Raw genomic sequence first — 20,444 nt, forward strand, 5'->3', positions numbered from 1 at the left:
AACAACTCCCATCTCCCACACACAGGTCCTCACACAAACTCAAAGAGAAGGAAAAAGTTGGCAAGAAAAGAATTCAGGACAAAAGTAGTACCTGTCCCCTGGCTGTCCAAAGGCACAAGTTCAGGTGTAATAAGCTTCTGGAAGAGGCTGTTGCTGTGCTCAGGTACATCTGAGGCTGCACTTCCCTCATGTTCTGCTTCTTCAGCCCCAAGAGCAGCGAGGGTCCATCTCATTTTGCACCATGTGAGACACTGTGGGACTTAGGCAGAAGAGCAAGTGAAAGTAAAGCATTAGTTGAGCCACATCTCAGCATGCAAATCCCAAACAGTGAGGTGCTGTGCTCATGGCCCCAAAGCCCAGCTCCTAGGAAGCTCAAGAAAAGCAGAGATGTCCTCTAAAACAGCAATGAGGAGCTGTGCCTATAATCAAAGTTCATTTAATTGGGCTAATGCAGAGCAGCTGGTGGTGAAGGACCCAAATGGAGTGTAGCATGCTGAGGTTATCAGCACATAAAGTCCCTGCAAAGTTATTATCAGGCAAGCAAGAGAAAATTATGCAGCTCTCCTAAGATTAAACTGCAGGACTGGGACTCAGTAAGGAGTGAGTGGCAGCCAAGGCAGGATCCTGGGCCTGTGTGCATGAGTGTCCTGTGCAGGGACACCAAATCATCTCTGAGATAAGCTCAGGGATGCACAACAGGGGAAATTCACAGAATCACAGAATGATGAGGTAGTAAGAGACCTCCAAGATCATTGAGTCCAACCTATGCCCCAACACCTCAACCAGACTGTAGCACCAAGTGCCATGTGCAGTCTGTTTTTAAACACATCCAGAGATGGTGATTCTACCACCTCCCTGGGAAGAGCATTCCAGTACTTTATTATTCTTTTGGTGAAAAACTTTTTCCTGATATCCAACCTATCCCTTCCCTGAGGTAGCTTGAGACTGTGTCCTCTTCAGCTGAGGAGCAAGAGATGAGCCAAGCAGGTCAAACCACCCTTCAGGCAGGGATCCAAGGGTCAGACCAGCAAGTAAAAAACCTGCCACCTCCACGGCCCCATAGCCAACTCTGACTCAGCAAAGGAGTTTTTGTACTTCCAGTTCCCAAAGTGCAGCCAAAAGGACATTGCATAGAAACCAGACCGTGTTCAGGAAGCGTTGGGGAAGATGAAACAGGAAAGCCTTACAAATATGATTGCTAGGCAAAAGATTTTGAGACTATAGAAACTATAAGTGAGATTGAAATGAAAGCAAGCTTTGAGATACCTCAGTTACTGAACAACTGGAAAACAATGGCATGGCCAGCTGAAGGTGATCCCCTTTTGATGGAACAACACCCTCTGCTTGCAGACAGCTCCAGGGGTCAGAGCAGACCCCACTAGCTTGGCAGAAGGGCTCCAAAGAGGAGTTTTTAGGGTTTAAAATGTAGCACAGTATGGTAATGTAATGATTCTTATAGGCTGTATGTAAATGCTATAGGATCTGTATTTTGTATTAGACTGGTTAGTAAGAATTAGAATATTCAGCACAGAAGATTTATGGTATTGCAAGGGGAACTTCACTCTCTTTTACTCTTTTGCTCTCTCTCATCCTCTGTACCACGCTCTTGCCTTCTCTCTCTTTACTTCTCTGGGGCCTGCTCTGAGCTGTGGCTGGCAGCTCCCAGCAGGGCCCTGCACCCAGGCCCTTTGCAATAACCCACAAGTTCCAGACCTGGCTGCAGAGATCTCTGCTCTCCATCCATCCCCACCATCCTACCACCATCGCTCCTACAGGGGACTTTTGGCAACTCTGCCTTTTTCTCACTGTGCAGCTCCCTGGGTGTCACTCAGAGAGGAGCCCTTCAGCTCGGCTCCTGGAAGGTGTAGATGTGATTTCTCACTTCTGCCGAGGCAGGTACTTTCTGTGCTGCCGATGGTTAATTACTTGAGGATGAATCACAGAGCTCAGCAGGGAGGTAGGGCAGGCAGAGCAGGTTTGGAGTGGGGAGGAAAAACATCTCTGCATCACACACGTGTGCGGGATTCGGGAGGAATAAATTCAGAGAGGAGCCGCAATAAATCTCCCAGCCTGGCCACTGCGGTGGGAGTTTCTTTTCCCCCTCCCCGCAACAGGGAAATTCTGCTCTTTCCACGGGGGGTGGGAAGTGGCACAGGGCTGCATTGAAATGTAAATTCACTCAAATTATTAAGCACAAGAGAGCAGCTCCTGCCAGCCCTTTGTTCCGCAGTCAGAATGTGTAATCTAGAAGAATAAATATAGTCAGATATCAGCTAAACAAAGAGACCCGGGGCCATGCATATTCAGCGACCCTCTCCCCCAGGACATCCCTTCCCCCTTTATCAGGGAGGTTCTTTCTGCAGTCAACAATTGTAGATCAAAATGCCCTCATTAACCAGGGCTGAGCTGCAAACCTCTCGCTGTTTGGTGCTGAGGGTGGGTTCCTTTATTTCTCTCCAGGAGCAGGGATCTTCCTAGCCCCTGCTTGCCTCCCCTGTCCCTTTCCATCCCGGGGGACAGGGCAGGGCTGTCCCTGAAGCCCATGGTGCTGCACTGCCATCAGAGGGATGGGGTAGCTGCAGGACAAAGTCCCAGAGTCCAGCAGCTGTTGTGGCTCCAAAAATTGTCCTACACTTCACTGCCGTGTCCATCCCTGTTCCAGCCAAGAGAACACCCTCAAGAGAGGCCAGAAACCACCAAATATACCAAATTCTGCCACTTCAGAACGTGCTACCTGGGACAGACTGGTGACCTGGAGCCTCACAGAGATGCTTTTTTAAAAAACACCACCCAGAGAAACCATTTCAAATGTTTTCCTCACTCCCTGCAGCCACCAGAGCAGCCCCAGGTCCAACAGAGCCCTGCACTGCACATTCCCACTGTGCTGTGGTGACCAAGGAGGTCCCACTGTGTCCCCTCTCTGGTCACACAGGTGACCACACAGGCACAAAGCCATGCTGGGGACAGTGGGAGGGACAGCCCCAGCTTCCCACAGCCCTGAGGAGCAGCAAGCCAAGAATTGCCTCTACCCCAAGCACAGGGAGAGGTGGCTGGAGGGCAATAAAGCACCAGGGGAGGAAAAGAGGGTGTTTAGGTGCTCTCCCCAGCTTCTCATCTCCAGTGCTGTCAGTCTCACACCTGTCACTGCCACTGAGCCTGCTGCAAGGTTTAAAAATGAGCTGGAGGAGGAGGAGGGGGGAAGAAAAAAAAAAGGAAAAAAAAAATCAATTTGGCTGTTTTTGATTTATATGAATATAATAAACCCTGAGTGTCCTGCTTTTGGATGCAGTTTGTGCTTCCAATAACTCAGCAATATATTCATTAAACAAAGAGAGGTAAAAGCAGCAAGCCATTAAAAATAAAGCACCAGGAGAGGGAAGGCCATGCAGGCTGTAAATATCTTTGACTCTTTTTCAACCTCCATTTTCTTATCCCTGCTCATTCACTAATTGACCTCTGGATCCTGCATCTCAGAACTGTTTCCATCACTGCACTTTGTCCTTCAACCACAGATGCAGCAAAGGATCTCAGGCACTCTCTAAATGCAGAATAGCTCACAGACATCCAAAGCAGGTGACAGAGTACATTTCCCTCATTGCCCTGGTGCTGTGCTGCAACACCCCCTGCACAAAGCTACAAAACCATCAAGAATCAGGTGTCCCAGGTGAAAAAAATACATCCAGTTTTAATCTGTTTATGCACTGGGCACAGACCTTTTGTACAAACACATGAAATCCTACCTTCTGGTGTTTCAGCTTCATTGCACAGAGTCCACCCAGAGCTATGGAGATAGACTCTTCTTGCTGATCCATATGGAGGCGTTCTGGCCACAGGGCACTGCTCCCTTTCCTGGCCCAGGCAGGGCTGAGCTCCATGTGGCAGCCACCAGAGCCTCACATGCTCATCCAGGCTGGGGGACAGCACACACACACACACACAGCCACCAAACCATCTGGAAAAGGAGGGCTTCAGCACCACTCTGCAAGTCCTGAGGAGGTTGATACTGTCACATGTAGACCCTCCAAGCTAATTCTAGGACCAGCAGCTTGCCAGAAGGGTGTCTCTGTCCCAGCACCTGAAGTTTTTGTTCCTTTGCCCACCCTAAGGGCTTTAACTCCCCAGTTAAACACTAACTCAGAAGTGTTTCAGTGATTCAGAAGACAGCACCTGGCTGGCTCAGCACCCTCCAAGAGCCTCCCCAGCAGCTGGGATGGATCTGCCCTGGCAGGGAGGGAAGTGGTTACTCAGCAGCAGGCTCAGCTCCATCCATCTCTGCAGCATCTGGTTCTTCTCTGGAGCTCATCACCCTCTGCCTGATCTCATTTCTTCACAGGTTCCAGCAGCATCTCAGAGCATCACCCAACGTGACAGCAAAACACCCAGTGAGGCTTCCCTCACATTTTCTGTGATTGGGAAAACTGCTTGCAGGGGGAGGCAGCCTTCAGTTTGGTGAGGGCACATGGGTTTCCCTGCCCCAAAACCCATATGAGATTTCTCCATTCCTTGCCTGCAGGCACTCAGAATGCCACTTTTCCTCCTTTCTGTGGGATTTAAAAGAGCAGCCTTCTCATGTTCTCAATCCCTCCCAAAGCTCACAGCATATGGCAGTTTGGAAGGAAATTGGGTTAAGAGCATAAAGGCTGTTCCAGGAGTTTTGCTAAGTACTGGCTCTGCAAGGGAAGCCACAGGCAAGGGACAGCCTGGGGATGTCACAGACCCTGCTGGGCCTTGGAGAGCAGGAAGCAGGGCCAGGAACTCTGTTTTGCACCTCTTTGAAGAGTTATTTGCATCCAGTCCCTGCCAGTGCTGAGCAGCAGAACGAAGAGCTCCAACAAGCTCCTGTCCCTGTGTTCTCTGAGAAAAAGGTGTTCAAGGAGGGACAAGGGATGGAGCTTCCCTCTGCTTCAGCAACCTCTGCAGAGCTGCAGGCAGAGGGGCTGGAAAGGACCTGGGGGTGCTGCTTTTGGCAAAGCCCAGGTGGGCAAGAAGACCAAGTGTCACAGACATCTTTTATGGAAAATCCTTTCCTTAGGATTTTTCCTCCTGAGAAGCTGAGAGGCCTCAGGAACAAAATGTAACCAATGGTTATCTGCTGCTGTGGAATGCAACAGGTGCATCTGGGATTGGTCTCATGTGGTTGTTTCTAATTAATGGCCAATCACAGCCCAGCTGGCTCGGACAGAGAGCCAAGCCACAAACCTTTGTTGTCATTCTTTATTTTTCTATTCTTAGCCAGCCTTCTGATGAAATCCTTTCTTCTATCCTTTTAGTATAGTTTTAATGTAATATATATCATAAAATAATAAATCAAGCCTTGTGAAACATGGAGTCAGATCCTCATCTCTTCCCTCATCCTCAGACCCCTGTGAACACTGAGGTCACAACCAAGGGCACCTGGGCTGTTCCAGCCACAGAGTGACCAGGGCAGTGATTGTCCCCTGGGCTGGGCACTGCTGAGGCCACACCTCAAATCCTGTGTCCAGCTCTGGGCCCCTCTCTGCAAGAAGGACATTGAGGGGCTGGAACGAGTCCAGAGAGGGGAACAGAGCTGGGCAAGGGTCTGGAGCACCAGGAGCAGCTGAGGGAGGGCTCAGCCTGGAGAAAAGGAGGCTCAGGGGGGACCTTATCACTCTCTCCAACTCCCTGACAGGAGGATGTAGCCAGGTGGGGATTGGTCTCTTCTCCGAAGAAGAAGCAATAGGAGGAGAGGAGACCCTATGTCACACCTGAGGAGGTTTAGGTTGGATATTAGGAAAAACTTTTTCACCCAGAGGGTGGTCAGGTACTGGAACAGGCTGCCCAGGGAAGTGATAGAATCATCAGCCCTGAATATATCAAAAAAACACATGGATGCTACACTTGTGGACATTGTTTAGTGCTGGTTGAGGTCTTAGAGGCCTTTTCCAATCATAATGATGCTCTGATCCCACAATTCCTGAAAGTCCTTGTTCTCCACATGGCCCAGGGCTGATGGGAAACTGTCCATGCAACCTCTCCCCTCAGGCACAGCACATTGGACAGCTCTGCTTTCATGGGTTTTTCTCCTTCCTCAGGTTGGGCTGGACTGTTTAGAGTCATCCAGGTGCCAAGGACATGCCACAGCCAGCAGCTTTCACTGAACAGCCCATGCTTTCACTACAGATCAGCTAATTTAAAAGAAAGTGCCACTTTCTTCCCCTAATAGCCACAGCTTTTCTCTCACTGTCACTTTACAGTGGTGCAAGTTTAGCTGAATATAAATCAGAAGCAAAAGAGAGCAGAATCTGGCCTCAGCTATTTGTATTTTGCCCCCTAAACAAAGCCACATTTGATCAGGGATCTCCTTTTCAGAAGAAATTTTCAGAACAGCAGAGCACTTGGACAGTTTCACACAAGATTTCTTACTCTGTCTTTTTGAGGAGAGTCCAAAAGTTCATCAAATGCTCCTTTATCCCCAGACACCCTCTGATCCATGCACAGGTGTGTGAACTCCCACACAGATCTGACATGGAACCATTAGAGAGGAAAAAAAAAAATAATTCAGAGTCTCTCAGTTTGACTCATCAGCGAATATTAATTTCTATTGTCATGCAGTTGACTTGTAAATCAACTGGATCATTAACTCAGACCTTTTGTGCAGTAACATTACAAGTTATTTAGACACCACAGTGTTTCCTGCACTCCCACTGCTTTGAACACAGAGTTCTGCTTCCAAGGAAAGAGAGGCTGAATGTGTCCACACAAATCCAGGTAATTCTCCATGGCACTGGCCTGGCTGTCCAAAATATTTGCCAGATATATTTGGGTATTTGCCAAAATAACCACACCACACCAAGCTTGGCAGCCTTCTGCTGGAATTGCAGGATTTGGGGATGAATGGCAGCCCTGTTTCTGCCAAGACAAAGGTTTCCACATGAAGTTTACAGGTCTGGGCAAAAGGCTGGAGTTTTAACTAAGGATTTGTGGCCCTGCATGTTTGGGGAGTGAACAAATCTGTATCGATTTACGACATCAAAAGGCTCAGATCTTGTCTCTTTCATATCTATAAATAATAAGTATTGACTATAATAAACCAATTGAGGACAAACTGCTGGAGCTCAGGCTGCTGTGAATACTGAATTAGTGGAGTGGTGTGATGCACAGCCTGTTCACTTCCCAGATTGTTGCTGCCACAGATGTCCCACCTTGCCAAAGGGTTCTGATCATCCTCATGAAGAAAGCCATGAGCACCAACAGTCTCTGCTCTAATTTGCTTTTTCTCCAGAGAGAAGCAAAAAATCCAAGGTGTTTCCTTAAAATCCAAGGTATTTTGTTAAATCCAAGGTGTTTCCTTAAAATCTAAGGTGTTTTGTTAAATCCAAGGTGTTTCTTTAAAACCCAAGATGTTTCCTTAAAATCTAAGGTGTTTCCCTAAACCCCAAGGTGTTTCCTTAAAACCCAAGGTGTTTCCTTAAAAATCTAAGATGTTTCCTTAAAACCCAACGTGTTTCCTTAAAACTCAAGGTGTTTCCTTAAAAATCTAAGATGTTTTCTTAAAATCCAAGATGTCTCCTTAAAACTCCAGGTGTTTCCTTAAAACCCAAGATGTTTCCTTAAAATTCAAGGTGTTTCCTTAAAATCCAAGGTGTTTCCTTAAAACCCAAGACGTTTCCTTAAAATCTAAGGTGTTTCCTTAAAACCCAAGGTGTTTCCTTAAAATCTAAGTTGTTTCCTTAAAACCCAAGGTGTTTCCTTAAAACTCAAGGTGTTTCCTTAAAAATCTAAGATGTTTTCTTAAAATCCAAGATGTCTCCTTAAAACTCCAGGTGTTTCCTTAAAATCTAAGGTGTTTCCTTAAAATCTAAGGTGTTTCCTTAAAACCCCAGGTGTTTCCTTAAAATCTAAGGCGTTTCCTTAAAACCCAAGGTGTTTCCCTAAAACCCAAGGTGTTTCCTTAAAACCCAAGGTGTTTCCTTAAAATCCAAGATGTTTCCTTAAAACCCAAGGTGTTTCCTTAAAATCCAAGACGTTTCCTTAAAATCTAAGGTGTTTCCTTAAAACCCAAGGTGTTTCCTTAAAACCCAAGGTGTTTCCTTAAAATCCAAGGTGTTTCCTTAAAATCCAAGGTGTTTCCTTAAAACCCAAGGTGTTTCCTTAAAAGCCAAGATGTTTCCTTAAAATCCAAGGTGTTTCCTTAAAATCCAAGGTGTTTCCAAGCAGTAAGGAATGCTGGCAAGAAGATGTGAATTCACCTGGGCAACTTGCAGCGTGTTCCCCAGATTTTCTGGGGATTTTCTGGGCAATCCTACAAGGGGCTGAGGATTTCCAGGCAGCAGCCTGAGGTGTCACAGGGCTCTGGGCACAATGGGGAGGGAAGGTGGCCCTGGAGAGGCTCAGGGGCTCCATTCCCAGTTCAACAGCGACCTCTGCTCTCGGCAGCCTTAAGCGCAGGTGGCACCGATCCGCTGGGTTTGGGGACACCTTGAGACAGATCACCTCGCTGTGTTTTATCTATGGGGAATAAGGACACATCTTTCACACGTGGGCAGCCACCGTGACCTTCAAATCCCATCAGATGGAGCCCAGGGCTGCACGGCCCCGGCAGTTGTTAAAGCATCCCAGGATTTACCTTTTCCTACTTGGCTGATATTTAACCAGATGCCAAGAGAGACAAGGACACCTGGTTTCTGAATGGATTGTTTTCAGCGTGCCCCAAGAGGGAATATAGATATATGTGCACTCTCTCACACACACGAGGCTTGCATGGAATCTCTGGAACTGAGTCGTGTAGCCAAGGCAAACCAACAGGAAGGTTCAGCTTCTGAACCTACCCCTAAACCCCTTGGGGGCATTAAGGGGTGTGGTGGGACAGCTGAAATTCCATGATATTCACAGGGATACCACATACAACAGGTCAGTGTGAGCTCTCCAGCCTGCAGAACCATTCCAAATACACCAAGGGTAAAAGATCTGCCCCAGCTCCTCAAAACAGAGCATCCATCCTTAGCTCTCGGCTCTCCTTCCCTGCTGGTCTCAGCTCACACTCCCACATCTCAAGATCTGGGATGTCCAGGAGCCAGATCCCAACCCACAGCTGGGAGAGTTCCCCAGCCACAGCAGCAGAGGATCCCTTAGAAAATCCCACCTGTGCCATGCCAGGGGTGCAGCACTACAGATCCCCTGTCAGGCTGCAGAAATCAGTGACAGTTTTCACTCCAGCAATTCAAATGGATCCCTCTCCCTGGGAACTGAAGGATGCTTCCATTCCAAATACACCAAGGGTAAAAGATCTGCCCCAGCTCCTCAAAACAGAGCATCCATCCTTAGCTCTCAGCTCTCCTTCCCTGCTGGTCTCAGCTCACACTCCCACATCTCAAGATCTGGGATGTCCAGGAGCCAGATCCCAACCCACAGCTGGGAGAGCTCCCCAGCCACAGCAGCAGAGGATCCCTTAGGAAATCCCACCTGTGCCATGCCAGGGCTGCAGCACTACAGATCCCCTGTCAGGCTGCAGAAATCAGTGACAGTTTTCACTCCAGCAATTCAGATGGATCCCTCTCCCTGGGAACTGAAGGGTGCTTCCATTCCAAATACACCAAGGGTAAAAGATCTGCCCCAGCTCCTCAAAATAGAGCATCCATCCTTAGCTCTCAGCTCTCCTTCCCTGCTGGTCTCAGCTCACACTCCCACATCTCAAGATCTGGGATGTCCAGGACTCTTCTAATTCTTCACAAAACATCAAGCCAGATCCCAACCCACAGCTGGGAGAGCTCCCCAGCCACAGCAGCAGAGGATCCCTTAGGAAATCCACCTGCAGCACTACAGATCCCCTGTCAGGCTGCAGAAATCAGTGAATCAGTGGCAGTTCTCCCTCAGCAATTCAATCAAAAACCACCTGCCCTGCATGGCAGTGATCCACAGGAGCTGGGATTCCAGCAGAATGTGCTTCCCAGACCCTCTGAGGGTCAGCAGAATGAATGGGGACTGAAGGGTGCTTATGCTCACAGCAGCATTTCCAGCTGTGCCTCCCCACCCAAATAAACCCAGAAACCCCTTCTACCCTCCTCCAAAAAGCCCCAAGCACTGGGAAAATCTATTTTGGGCTAAATTAAGACGGCAAAGTGAGAATCTTGCACCTTGCAAGCTGCAGAGGTATTTTATGAGCTCCCCAAAATATTAATAACAAGCTGAATATCCTAATGCTCTTAGGTAAAGCAGCTTTTAGGACTGCAGTGTGCTCTGTGGGGGAAAGCTTCACTCTGCTCCCCCTTTCTCCACAACTGCAAGTCATTGAGATAATTCTTAGAAAAAAGCAGCAAAGAAAATGAAGGTCAGTTTAAAATACCCTCTCAGCTGTAGATTAAATTAAAAAAAAAACAAAATCAAGCTAAAAATAACTGTTTTGAGCAAGACAGGAAAGACAGAAGAGCTATTAAGCAACTTTGAATTACCCAGCCAAGAGTGTCCAAAGCTTGGACAGAACTTGGCAGAAAACAGGGAATAGATCACTGTAGCTCCTGAGCACTTTGTGTGCTCACCCTACATATAGAGATATATATTAAAAAAAACCACAAAACATTTATAAACATCACCTCAACTATAAATTAATGTCACACCCCCACATATACACATATAGCTATATATATAAAACCCCAAAACATTTATAAACATTATCTTAAGTATAAGTTAATGTTACCCCACATATATTTTTTTTAAAAAACCCAAACCATTTATAAACATCACCTTAACTGTAAATTAATGTCACCCAACATATATATATAAAAAAACCCAAAACATTTATAAACATTACCTTAACTATAAATTAATGTCTCCTCACATATATATATCTTTTAAAAACCACAAAACATCTAGCAATGTTAGTTATAAATGAATGTATTGGTGTTTGTAGGAAGTATTCACATTACTTTAACAATAATTCACAATTTTAACAAATAATTTGCACAAAGTCTGTCCCTTTTTCATAGCTTTGTGTGGTTTTAGTTCTGCTCATTTGTGTTCTCAGGACTGCACCTGCATCCACAGCCCATTCACACAGAGCTCCAGAACTCAAAGGCAGAGAGCTCCAACAGATGAAGCTGCACTTTACCCAAAAATATTTATGCACAAAAACTTCTGTGTGGTTTTAGATACATTTCTATCTAAGGAGCCTACATAAACAAAGTCCTTACAGGGGGGTATATCAGTAAAAATAGGGATATTAACCCTTCTCTCTGGTTTTGTCCAGGAGATGGTTTGCCAGCTGTTCCTAGTCAAACATTTCTAACACAGAGAGCACACAGCATCAGTAAATACACAAATTTCTTTGTGCCCTGCTGGGTGCCTGCTCTCCAAGGCAGCCTTGAACTCCAACCAAAGGCCAAAAAAAGCAAAAATCTCAGCCTCACTTCAGCCTTTCAGAGCTGCCCAGCCAAGGTAAGAAGGTTCTGCTCCACCACAAGCAGAGGTGGCCGTGCCCTTGTCCCCAGAGCCCTCCTGCTCTCTGGTGGGGACAGCTATGGGTGCATCAATTCCATTTGCAGCCCTTAGAAAAAGTGCTTCATAACTCTCAACTTCATAACTCTTCCCATTTTGTCACCCTTAATATTTATAAGACATGCAGGAAATGATTGATTTTCCTTCGGACCCCTTGTCATTCACAGTTGCTTATCTCCTGCGTGGAGGGGGCAATCAACAGATTTATAACAGCCCATAAAAGTTGTTACCAAAAGTACAGCTTCTTTGTGTGTGATCATTTCTAATAACTCTCAGGCATGATAGCAATTACTGACAAAAGTCAGCCTCTGTTAATAGAGTTTATCTCAGTTCATCATATATCCTTTGTCAGTGGAAGCATTTTGACAAGCCTGGGGTTAATTAAAACCAAGAAGACAATAAAATACACCTAATCAAACATTACAGGTACAGAAATCAATTAGCAGATTTATGGCACTTTGGAGCCCTCTATAACGTGCAAAATTCAAAGAAACTGTCAGTTCCATCCTCCCCAAGACAGAGTAATTGAATTTCTAATTGAAACTATTTTTCAATAGGTAACACAATCCGCAAAGTTTGATTTGCATTAAAGTGGCATCTGCAAAGGACAGAAGAATCTAAAAAAAAAAAAAAATAAAGAAATCCCAGGCTGCTCCTGTTATTACCAGCAATAATTATTATTATTATTTGCATATTTAACGTTTTGCTGAAGCCCTTTAGAGTGGCCAAGTCTTTTGCCAAGACAGCTCTAGGCACGGAGATTTCTGTAGGGAGACTTTATTTGGGTGAAAAAGGGGGAAGAAGAAGATTCAGGGTGGGCAGAAATGGGAAAGAAGAAGATTCAGGGTGGGCAGAAATGGGAAAGAAGAAGATTCAGGTGGGCAGAAAACAGTTTGGGTCTGGTGATGGGCAGAACAGAGCCCAAGGGATGATGGTCCGTGCTGAAGGGATGGACCCTGGGACCAGAGTGTGGCACAGAGCATCCCAGCAGGGAGGGAGCACAGGGGCAGAGGGACAAGCTGTGTGCTGCAGGATGCTGCCGAGAGCCTGGGGACATTCCAACACCTTCACTGGGATGTTTGGCTTTTGTCTCCGGGTGCAAATCTTCACACAGAGCAGTGGTGGGCAATTTGGGGGCAGTGGCCACACCCATCTTCACAGAAGCAGCGCAGTTCAGGTGGGACTTTCAGGAGATCACCCAGTTCCAAGCCAGACCTCGACAAGAATAACAAAATAGGTTCTAAAAGGCAAGAGAAACAGGGTTATTGCCCAGAATTTCCCTCTGAGATGCAATGAGACAGAAAGCACAGGCTCTACTGCCTAATTGCAGTCTATATTATCTATACTTTACACTGCTTCATTTCTCCTGCTGCTTGTAAGACACAGCTAGGAGCTATCTCTGAGTAATTTACTGGGAAATGGGAAAGACTAGAAATGAAAAGTCAGGAGAAATGAAGATACAAGGTCAACAGAAAGCTTCCCAGCACTTGCATCTCTTTCAGTGCAGTGAACCAGATTAACCTCTGATTTCAGCACTCTGATATCCAGAATCCAATATAAACAAAAGTATGGTATTCAAAATGAAATATTTGCTGAACTTGGAGTAAAATGTTCATTAAATTTTTTTATGCTACACAATGAAACAAAAGGAAAAATTAAAATTGGCTTTGTTGAAATATTGCAAGCCCAAACTCCATTTTGCTGGGTCCTGTTTTGTGAGATCCTCAGCAGGAATATCAGATTTTAAGAACAACACGCTGGACAAAACAAAACAGCAAAGAGAAAAGAATTAATCAACAGCAAAATGGGGCTTTCTGGTGATTTTCTCTTATTTTAATGAAACTGGGCAAATGCACAAGGCTCTTAAATTCCACCCAGTTTAGTTTTCCTGCTGTCTCAGCAGCATCTCATCTGGAAGAAAAGCACCTGCAGAGAACACATCTACAGGAGCTTCACAAGGCATAAACCTTATCCCAGAGAGGAAGGGCATTCCCAGGCAGCTGCCTTGGCAGGATAAACCAGCAAGCAAGGCACAGGGATCTGCTCAGAGGGAGAAGAGCCACCTGTGATAGTGATGGAGTTTGCAGAGGAGAGATCCCCCACGTTAGCAAAGGCAGCTTTTCATCTGGATAGCACTCGCTGTGAAATTAAATCCTGGCACATTTGGGAAATGGTCCATGGAGAGGTGATTAATTCTATTAGAGGATGTGGAGGGAACTCATTCTTATTTCCTTTGTTAAGGAACAGAACAGGAGTCCAGGATTCAGACTGTAACAGGGCAGATCCTTGAAATTGTCCCTGCCAACCTACACTGCCCACCATTTAAACTGTTCTAGAGGTCCCAGATGGCAAGGAAGCCTCACCTTATCATCAGCTCCATGAAGGGAGACATTTTCTTGTTTCACTGGGGTTTGGGGTTATTTTTTTTCCCCTGTTCTGATTGTTTGAAGTTGGATTTTTTTCTTATTTTAGTTTCTTTTCCTTCCCCATCTTTCATTCCCTTCCACTACGAGTCCATCTTTTATTTGCATTGCTCCTCACACACATTGCTTGCTCCAAAAGAATTGGAGGATTTCAGGCACTGAGAAACCAAACCTTTCCCCTGGCTTTCACCAGGAGCAGCTCTCAGTGCCAGCCCCCACTGGAATTTGCTGCTTAACCAGAATGAAAAAGGCAGCAGGAGTGAAGAGGAAAAGCAGGTGGGGCTGGGGAGGGCCAAAGGGCACACCCAGAGGCTTCCAGGTGGGCTGATAGGTGAGAATTGAAGGTTGTGGTGGAGGTTTTCCTGGTATCAGCTTAATTCTCTCCTGCTGCAAGTGAAGTTTAATTTTCTCCCTCTCTAAGGCTTGTCATTACTTATCCCCCAGATCATGATTTCCCAGTCCTTTCCCCATTCTTGCCTTTTGAAATGCAGGCTGCAAGGCTGGATACGTTCTGCCAGCCTTCACCAAGCAGCACAGAGCAGTGATATCTCTCCCCCGACCCCACAACTTGCTCCTGACACTCCTATTAATGCTTCCAGGAACAAGATTTCTGTTTAAAGGCACATCACTGACTCACTTGTCTGTGATTCACTCTGAAGCCAAACCCTTCCCTGCAGTACTGCTTGCCTAGGCAGCTGTTTCTCATTTTTTTAATCAGATGTTTCCTCCCTAAAGGTAGCATTTGTCATGAATTTCATCTTATTGATTTCTAACCATTCCTGCTGTATAGATAATATTGAACTCAAAGCCTTCTCTCTGCAGACTGCTGGTAAACTCACACCTCAGAGCATCTTCCTGAGGCATTGCAAAGGATTATTTCCTGTATGAGCCAAGATATTCATGCAGGAGAACTGAACTCAGTGCAGGGAATTTGCAGAACTAGGGGAAATTTTTTTTTAATTAAAAAAAAAAATTAAAAATCACTTCTTGACAGTAAGCCAAGCACAACTGTTCTTTGAGAAATGTTCTTCCAATAAATAAGTGTGATCCCACTTGCTAAGCAAATTCAGTTTATGCTGATTTTACAGTGATGTCCTCAAGGAGAACAACTGCAGTCAATAGAGGCATTGCAGCAACTGCCCCTTCCCTCACCCACCCAGCAGCCCAGAGGAAAGATTCCCTTTGCATGATCCCCAGCCCAAGGAGAGAGGCCCAAAATGCTTCCTGATCCCACCCAAATGATAACAACTTGATCCTTCCTCTCTGGAATGTCACAAGCCTTCAGAATCCCAATGGTGTGGGGTATTTTCTGAGTTCCTCAGACGGAGGAGGAATTGAGAATCTGACTCCATGTTCTTAGAAGGCGTATTATTATATTATATTATATATCATATTATATCATATTATATCATATTATATCATATTATATCATATTATATCATATCCTATTATATTATATCATATCATATTATATCATATTATATCATATTATATCCTATTATGTTATATCCTCTTATGTTATATCCTCTTATGTTATATAGAAAGGATACTTACAGAAGGCTTAACAAGATACTAATGAAAAACTCGTGACTCTCTCCTCAGAGTCTGACACAGCCTGACTGTGATTGGTCATTAAGTCAAAACAATTCACATGTTGGATAAAACAATCTCCAACCACATTCCAAATCAGCAAAACACAGGAGAAGCAAATGAGATAATTATTGTTTGCCTTTTTCTCTCAGGCTTCTCAGCTTCCCAGGAGAAAATCCTGGCAAAGGGATTTTTCAGAAAACAGGATGGTGACACAATGGTGCAGACCTTTCCACACCCCAACCACCACATTCCAACCCAGACAAAAACTCTGGTTTTTAACTTTATTTCATAGATCACAGCCTGGTTTGGGTTGGAAGGGACCTGAAAGATCATCCATGGCAAGGACTCCTTCCACCATCCCAGGTGCTCCAAGCCATGTCCAGCCTGGCCAGGGATCCAGGGGCAGCCACAGCTTCTCTGGGCACCCTGTGCCAGAGCCTCCCCACTCTCACAGGGAAGAATTCCTTCCTAACATCCAATCTAAAGCTCCTTTCTGTCAGTTCAGAGCCATCTGACAGCAGCACAGAGTGCCAGCACAGCAAAGCCTGACCAGCTGACACATCTCCACTGATACAGGGCAGGACAGCTCAGACAGAGCCAACACGTGCTCTGCAATATGTTCACTGCTGGTTTAGAGCAGCACATTACACCAATGCCCCATTCAGAAGATGTCAGGCTGTGTTGGCACATGGTCACAATGTGTTGTTACATGGTAATTTTCCCCTCAGCCCAAATATCTCTAGCTCACATTCTGGCCAGCCACTGCAAGGTAATCCCAGGCAGAAAGAGAAAAAAAAAATCCCAAATTCGTTCCCTATTGAGTCTGTGTACAACATAAATCTGTCTCGTTTTTTTCCCCTTGTGTTTCAGCTTTTTGCCTGGCTGCAAGGAAACAGAGGTATAAGAGGAATACATTAAAAAATGCTTTCTTAACACCAACCACAAATTCACCTGTCTCCTCAGTGCTGATACATTTTCCTTCAAAAGTTTGCATCCTTTGACATCTTTGCAGTCCCTCCATGTTCCTGCTGCTGTTTCTCAGCAATAGATAAGAAAACTTCAAAACCTTGCTCTGCAATAATGAGATTCAAAAGAAAAGATTTTTTTTTCCCAATCTTTCTACATAAAAAAGGCCTGAATCAGAGCCCAGCAGTGCACAAATATTACTCATGTCATTGACACTAAGAAAAGGGGAGCTGTGAATAAAAAATGTTAAAAATGAACACAAGGAGCATTGTTTGCATATCAGAAAAATTAATCTACATAGAGAAGTGTAAGAGCCTGCAATTCAGAAAGCAAAGAATTAGGACAGCCCAGCTGAGAATAATTTTCTAGCCAGTTAATTTAATTGCATAAATCATTCCTTTGTTAGCAATAAAGAGATATAATTAAAATGAGATTGCTTCTCATTTCTATTCTCTGGAAACTAAAGGAATTGATTTTGGGGAAAGCATTCTTCCAAATACCAGATCGGCAAATTACATTTACCTTTTTAGAAAGGAGAAATTATTTTGCACTAATATCATGGAGGGTTTAATTAATTATAGATCTGCCATATGATCTTAAAGAAATAATTTACTCAATGCCCACAGAACAGAAGTTTGTAAGTGAGTGCATCCCTCTGATAGATGGTGTGCAGATTTTTACAAACAGGTCACAAGTTGAACAGGTGGCTGTCAGGAGAAATAGGAGGGAATATAATAAATGTTTGAAGATAGGGGATGGTTTGTGAAGAGATTATAAAGCACTGTTTCCTATTTATTGGCATATACCTGGATTACTGGTCTTTGAACCCCTCTGAATTGGTTTTCTTTTAAATATTGTAATGATGGTTGTTTTCTATTCACAAATCTTCAGGGCTCAATAAGCAGTAACAGGTTAATAACAGAACAACAGTCAGAGAGGAAAAAAAACCAAACATAAAGCCCACCAATTAAACAGAATATTGCTTTTGCTGAATATTGCAGAGGTTGGCCACTGCCAGGCCCCTAACAGGGCTGGAACAAACACATCAGACAGAAGAAATTCTTCCCTCTGAGGCCCTGGCACAGGGTGCCCACAAAGCTGTGGCTGCTCCATCCCTGGAAGTGTCCAAGGCCAGGCTGGACAGGGCTTGGAGCAGCCTGGGACAGTGGAAGGTGTCCCTGCCCATGGCAGGGGTGTTGGAACAAGATGAGCTTTTAGGTCCCTTCCAAGCCAAACCATTCCCTGATTCTGTGACAATATACTCAGCATCTTTTGGGATCCCTGCCTTCCCTTACCACCCTCTCTTTGTAACTCCTCACCATGCAGGGGACCTAGAAAATGAGAAAACTCTGTCTCTTCATCCCATTTTCCCCCTCCAAGGGCAGCCCCTCTGGCAAAGCCTGCTCAGAAGGCAGGGAGCAGAATCCATTTCCTCTCTGCTGTACCAGGATGGGGTCTCACATCCACTTTCTCCCCAAAACAGATGCTTCTTTCTACATTTTTGAGAGCAGTAGCCATTTCATGAACATTTGTGGTGCTGCCCACTCCCTCAATTGTCCTTTTGGTCAGGCAAAAGCTGCCACCCTTCCACCTTCCTCCACCAGAAACTCCCCTGCCACCAAGAATTCCCAGTTCCCACTGCTGGGGCTTTTTAAAGGGCAGAACACCAGGTACAAATGTAAATCAGGTTTGAGTCAGGTACAAATTGGAAAGAAATTTAATTCAGGCTGCTTTGATAAACTCACCAAACAGTCACACAAAGTCTCCCACAGATCTCAGGCAGAGGCTGCCCAGGATCAGCACACCTGGTAAATCCTCCCTACACACAAAAGGTGCCTCTGCCTTTTCTGTGTGTTTTGCAACAGAACAGGAGCAGCCTTGGCTCAGGAGCATCATTCCCCGTGGGGACCACCGTGGTGGAGTGACAGCACAGCCAGCAGCAGGGACTGTGCTGTGCAGGAGACAGGTAAGGCAAGAAATGGGCTCTGCATGCAAGAGTTAAACAGCAGATAGATCAGATCTCATCAGCTGAGTTTTCCAGGAAAAGCATTGTGTTGCTATGGAAACCCCAACATAACCTGGGTTTTCCCTCCTTTTGTTTGTTCATTTGCTACAAACACTGGCCTCTCCCAGTCCTCCCCAGGTGGACTTGCAGCTTGCAAAAACAGTGATTTTTTTTTTTTCCTTCTAATGCCCATTTCTCTTTGCAAGTGCATTTTTCAGTGATTGCCTTTCTCAATATCACTGTCCCAGCCTGCAGACTCTCTCTTTGCAGTAAGGACTGGTTAATGTGCTGCTCATTAAAAACTCAGCTCCTGAACACCTTGCTGTCTTTTCTTCATGGGGAAAAAGGGACAAAATCCTCATGGTCTTAAAATTTTTCACTGAAAAACCACATGGGAACTTTATCTTGTCACATAGTTTCTCCATTTCCAGCATCTCAAGAAACAGCATTTCCTTTGGAAAAAGGAATTTTGCAGGCAACAAGAATTTGGATGTTCAGTTCCAAGCTTTCTCTTTGGTCTTATTCCCAGGTATCTCCAGCCATTTATTTTACTGTATCATAATAAGGATTGCCTTTCATGAGCCTGATGGAAACATCAAGAGAATCTTTCTAAAACATGCCCTAGATACAAGAGACCTCAGCACACAGGTGCCTTTATCTGCCAGATTTCTTTACTCTGCACCTCACAACCTCGTGATTTACACACACTTGAGCCTTTCACACTCCCTCCTAATCCCCCTGCACAAATAACAGGGAACAGACTCCCAAGTGCAGGCTCCTTCCTCCAGAGCAGCTCCTGCTTTGGCAGCATCAAGGGTCATATCCTTCGATGGAAATATATGTCAGTGAGTTTGAACTTGTAGCTTACCTGGTCCTGGCCGGTCCTAGAATTTATGAAAGCTGAAAAGCTGTTATCCTGAAGCTGAAGATTCAGCAGGTTTTCCTTTGGCTTCCTCAGCAGAGCTGTGGCAGGGATGGAACAGGAATCCAGGGCCACTCTCTGTGCCAACATCCCCACCAAGTGGCCAGCTCCCAGCTCATCCCTCTGCCCCAGCAGCTGAAAATGGGAAAATACAAACCTGGCTCACCTACTCTCACCCAAAACCTACAAAATCTGACTTTTGAGACAGCTCTGAAGATCCTTCCAGCCACGCTCTGGAGTAAAGGCAAGAGAGGAGTGATAAAAATATTTCCTTCCATCCCTTAAAAGGTGTCCTGTTAACCCATTTCCCACCTTAGCCACTGTTATTTTTTCTGCTTGCACAATTTAAAAGCTTGTGTACAGATAGATTATTGTTAATAACTCCACACATTTCAAACAAGTGTGGCCAGCCCAACTTGCTACAACTTTTATGTTGTATATGAAATACTGAAGTACACACACACAAAAAATTAAACTACACTTTTAAACAGTAGCTAAGGCAGAAAGATTTAAAAAAAAGGCAAACCAAAAAAAAAGAATATTTTGACAAACACTGCCCTCTTGAGGGAAAGGGAGCTGTATTGCCTCAGCAAAACCACTCTCCCTTCTCTGCTCTCCAGGCCACACTGAACTCCCCCCACTGCCTTGCCATATGGTTCAAGGTGGGTCAAGTTTTTGACAAGCAGCAGTAGGAATCAATTCACACCTAGGAATCAATTATCTGTAGATAAATAATTCCTTAGTTATGATTTATAAGTATTCTAGGTACAAATAAGCAACAGTGAAAGCACAAGGACCTATTGGTAATACAAAAACCTGGAAATCAAGAGTTTTTCTTTCTTCATGAATTGCAGCCTTTTATTTTACCCAAAATCTCTGAGACCAGGGTCCAGACTGCAGCTTTTTCTTTGTCCTGCAAATTCCTCACCACTGGCATACACAAGCATCATCTCTCTAGCCTAAGGATCTTGATCTGCTGATTGGAATAATCCCCTGCAGTATCTGCTGGAAGGTTTTGGGATCTCTCTCCCCAGTCAGTTTTTATAAGGAAGGAGATGCTACTGCAATATTTCAGAGTGCACTG

The 20,444-nt window shown here is 45.1% G+C and overlaps 1 long non-coding RNA gene across 1 annotated transcript in view; it reads right to left on the minus strand.

The window, feature by feature from the left end:
- The window catches only part of LOC143694622 (uncharacterized), a 62,857-nt gene extending 43,427 nt beyond the window's left edge, over positions 1-19,430 (minus strand). The window contains exons 1-2 of the long non-coding RNA XR_013183194.1: positions 19,307-19,430; positions 92-259 (exon numbers count right to left, since the gene is read on the minus strand). This is a non-coding gene — a long non-coding RNA (uncharacterized LOC143694622). The remainder of the gene's footprint in view (positions 1-91; positions 260-19,306) is intronic.
- Between the last annotated feature and the right edge of the window lie 1,014 nt (positions 19,431-20,444).

This window comes from Agelaius phoeniceus, chromosome 8, assembly GCF_051311805.1.
Source record: "Agelaius phoeniceus isolate bAgePho1 chromosome 8, bAgePho1.hap1, whole genome shotgun sequence".
In the NCBI taxonomy this organism is placed as follows: domain Eukaryota; kingdom Metazoa; phylum Chordata; class Aves; order Passeriformes; family Icteridae; genus Agelaius; species Agelaius phoeniceus.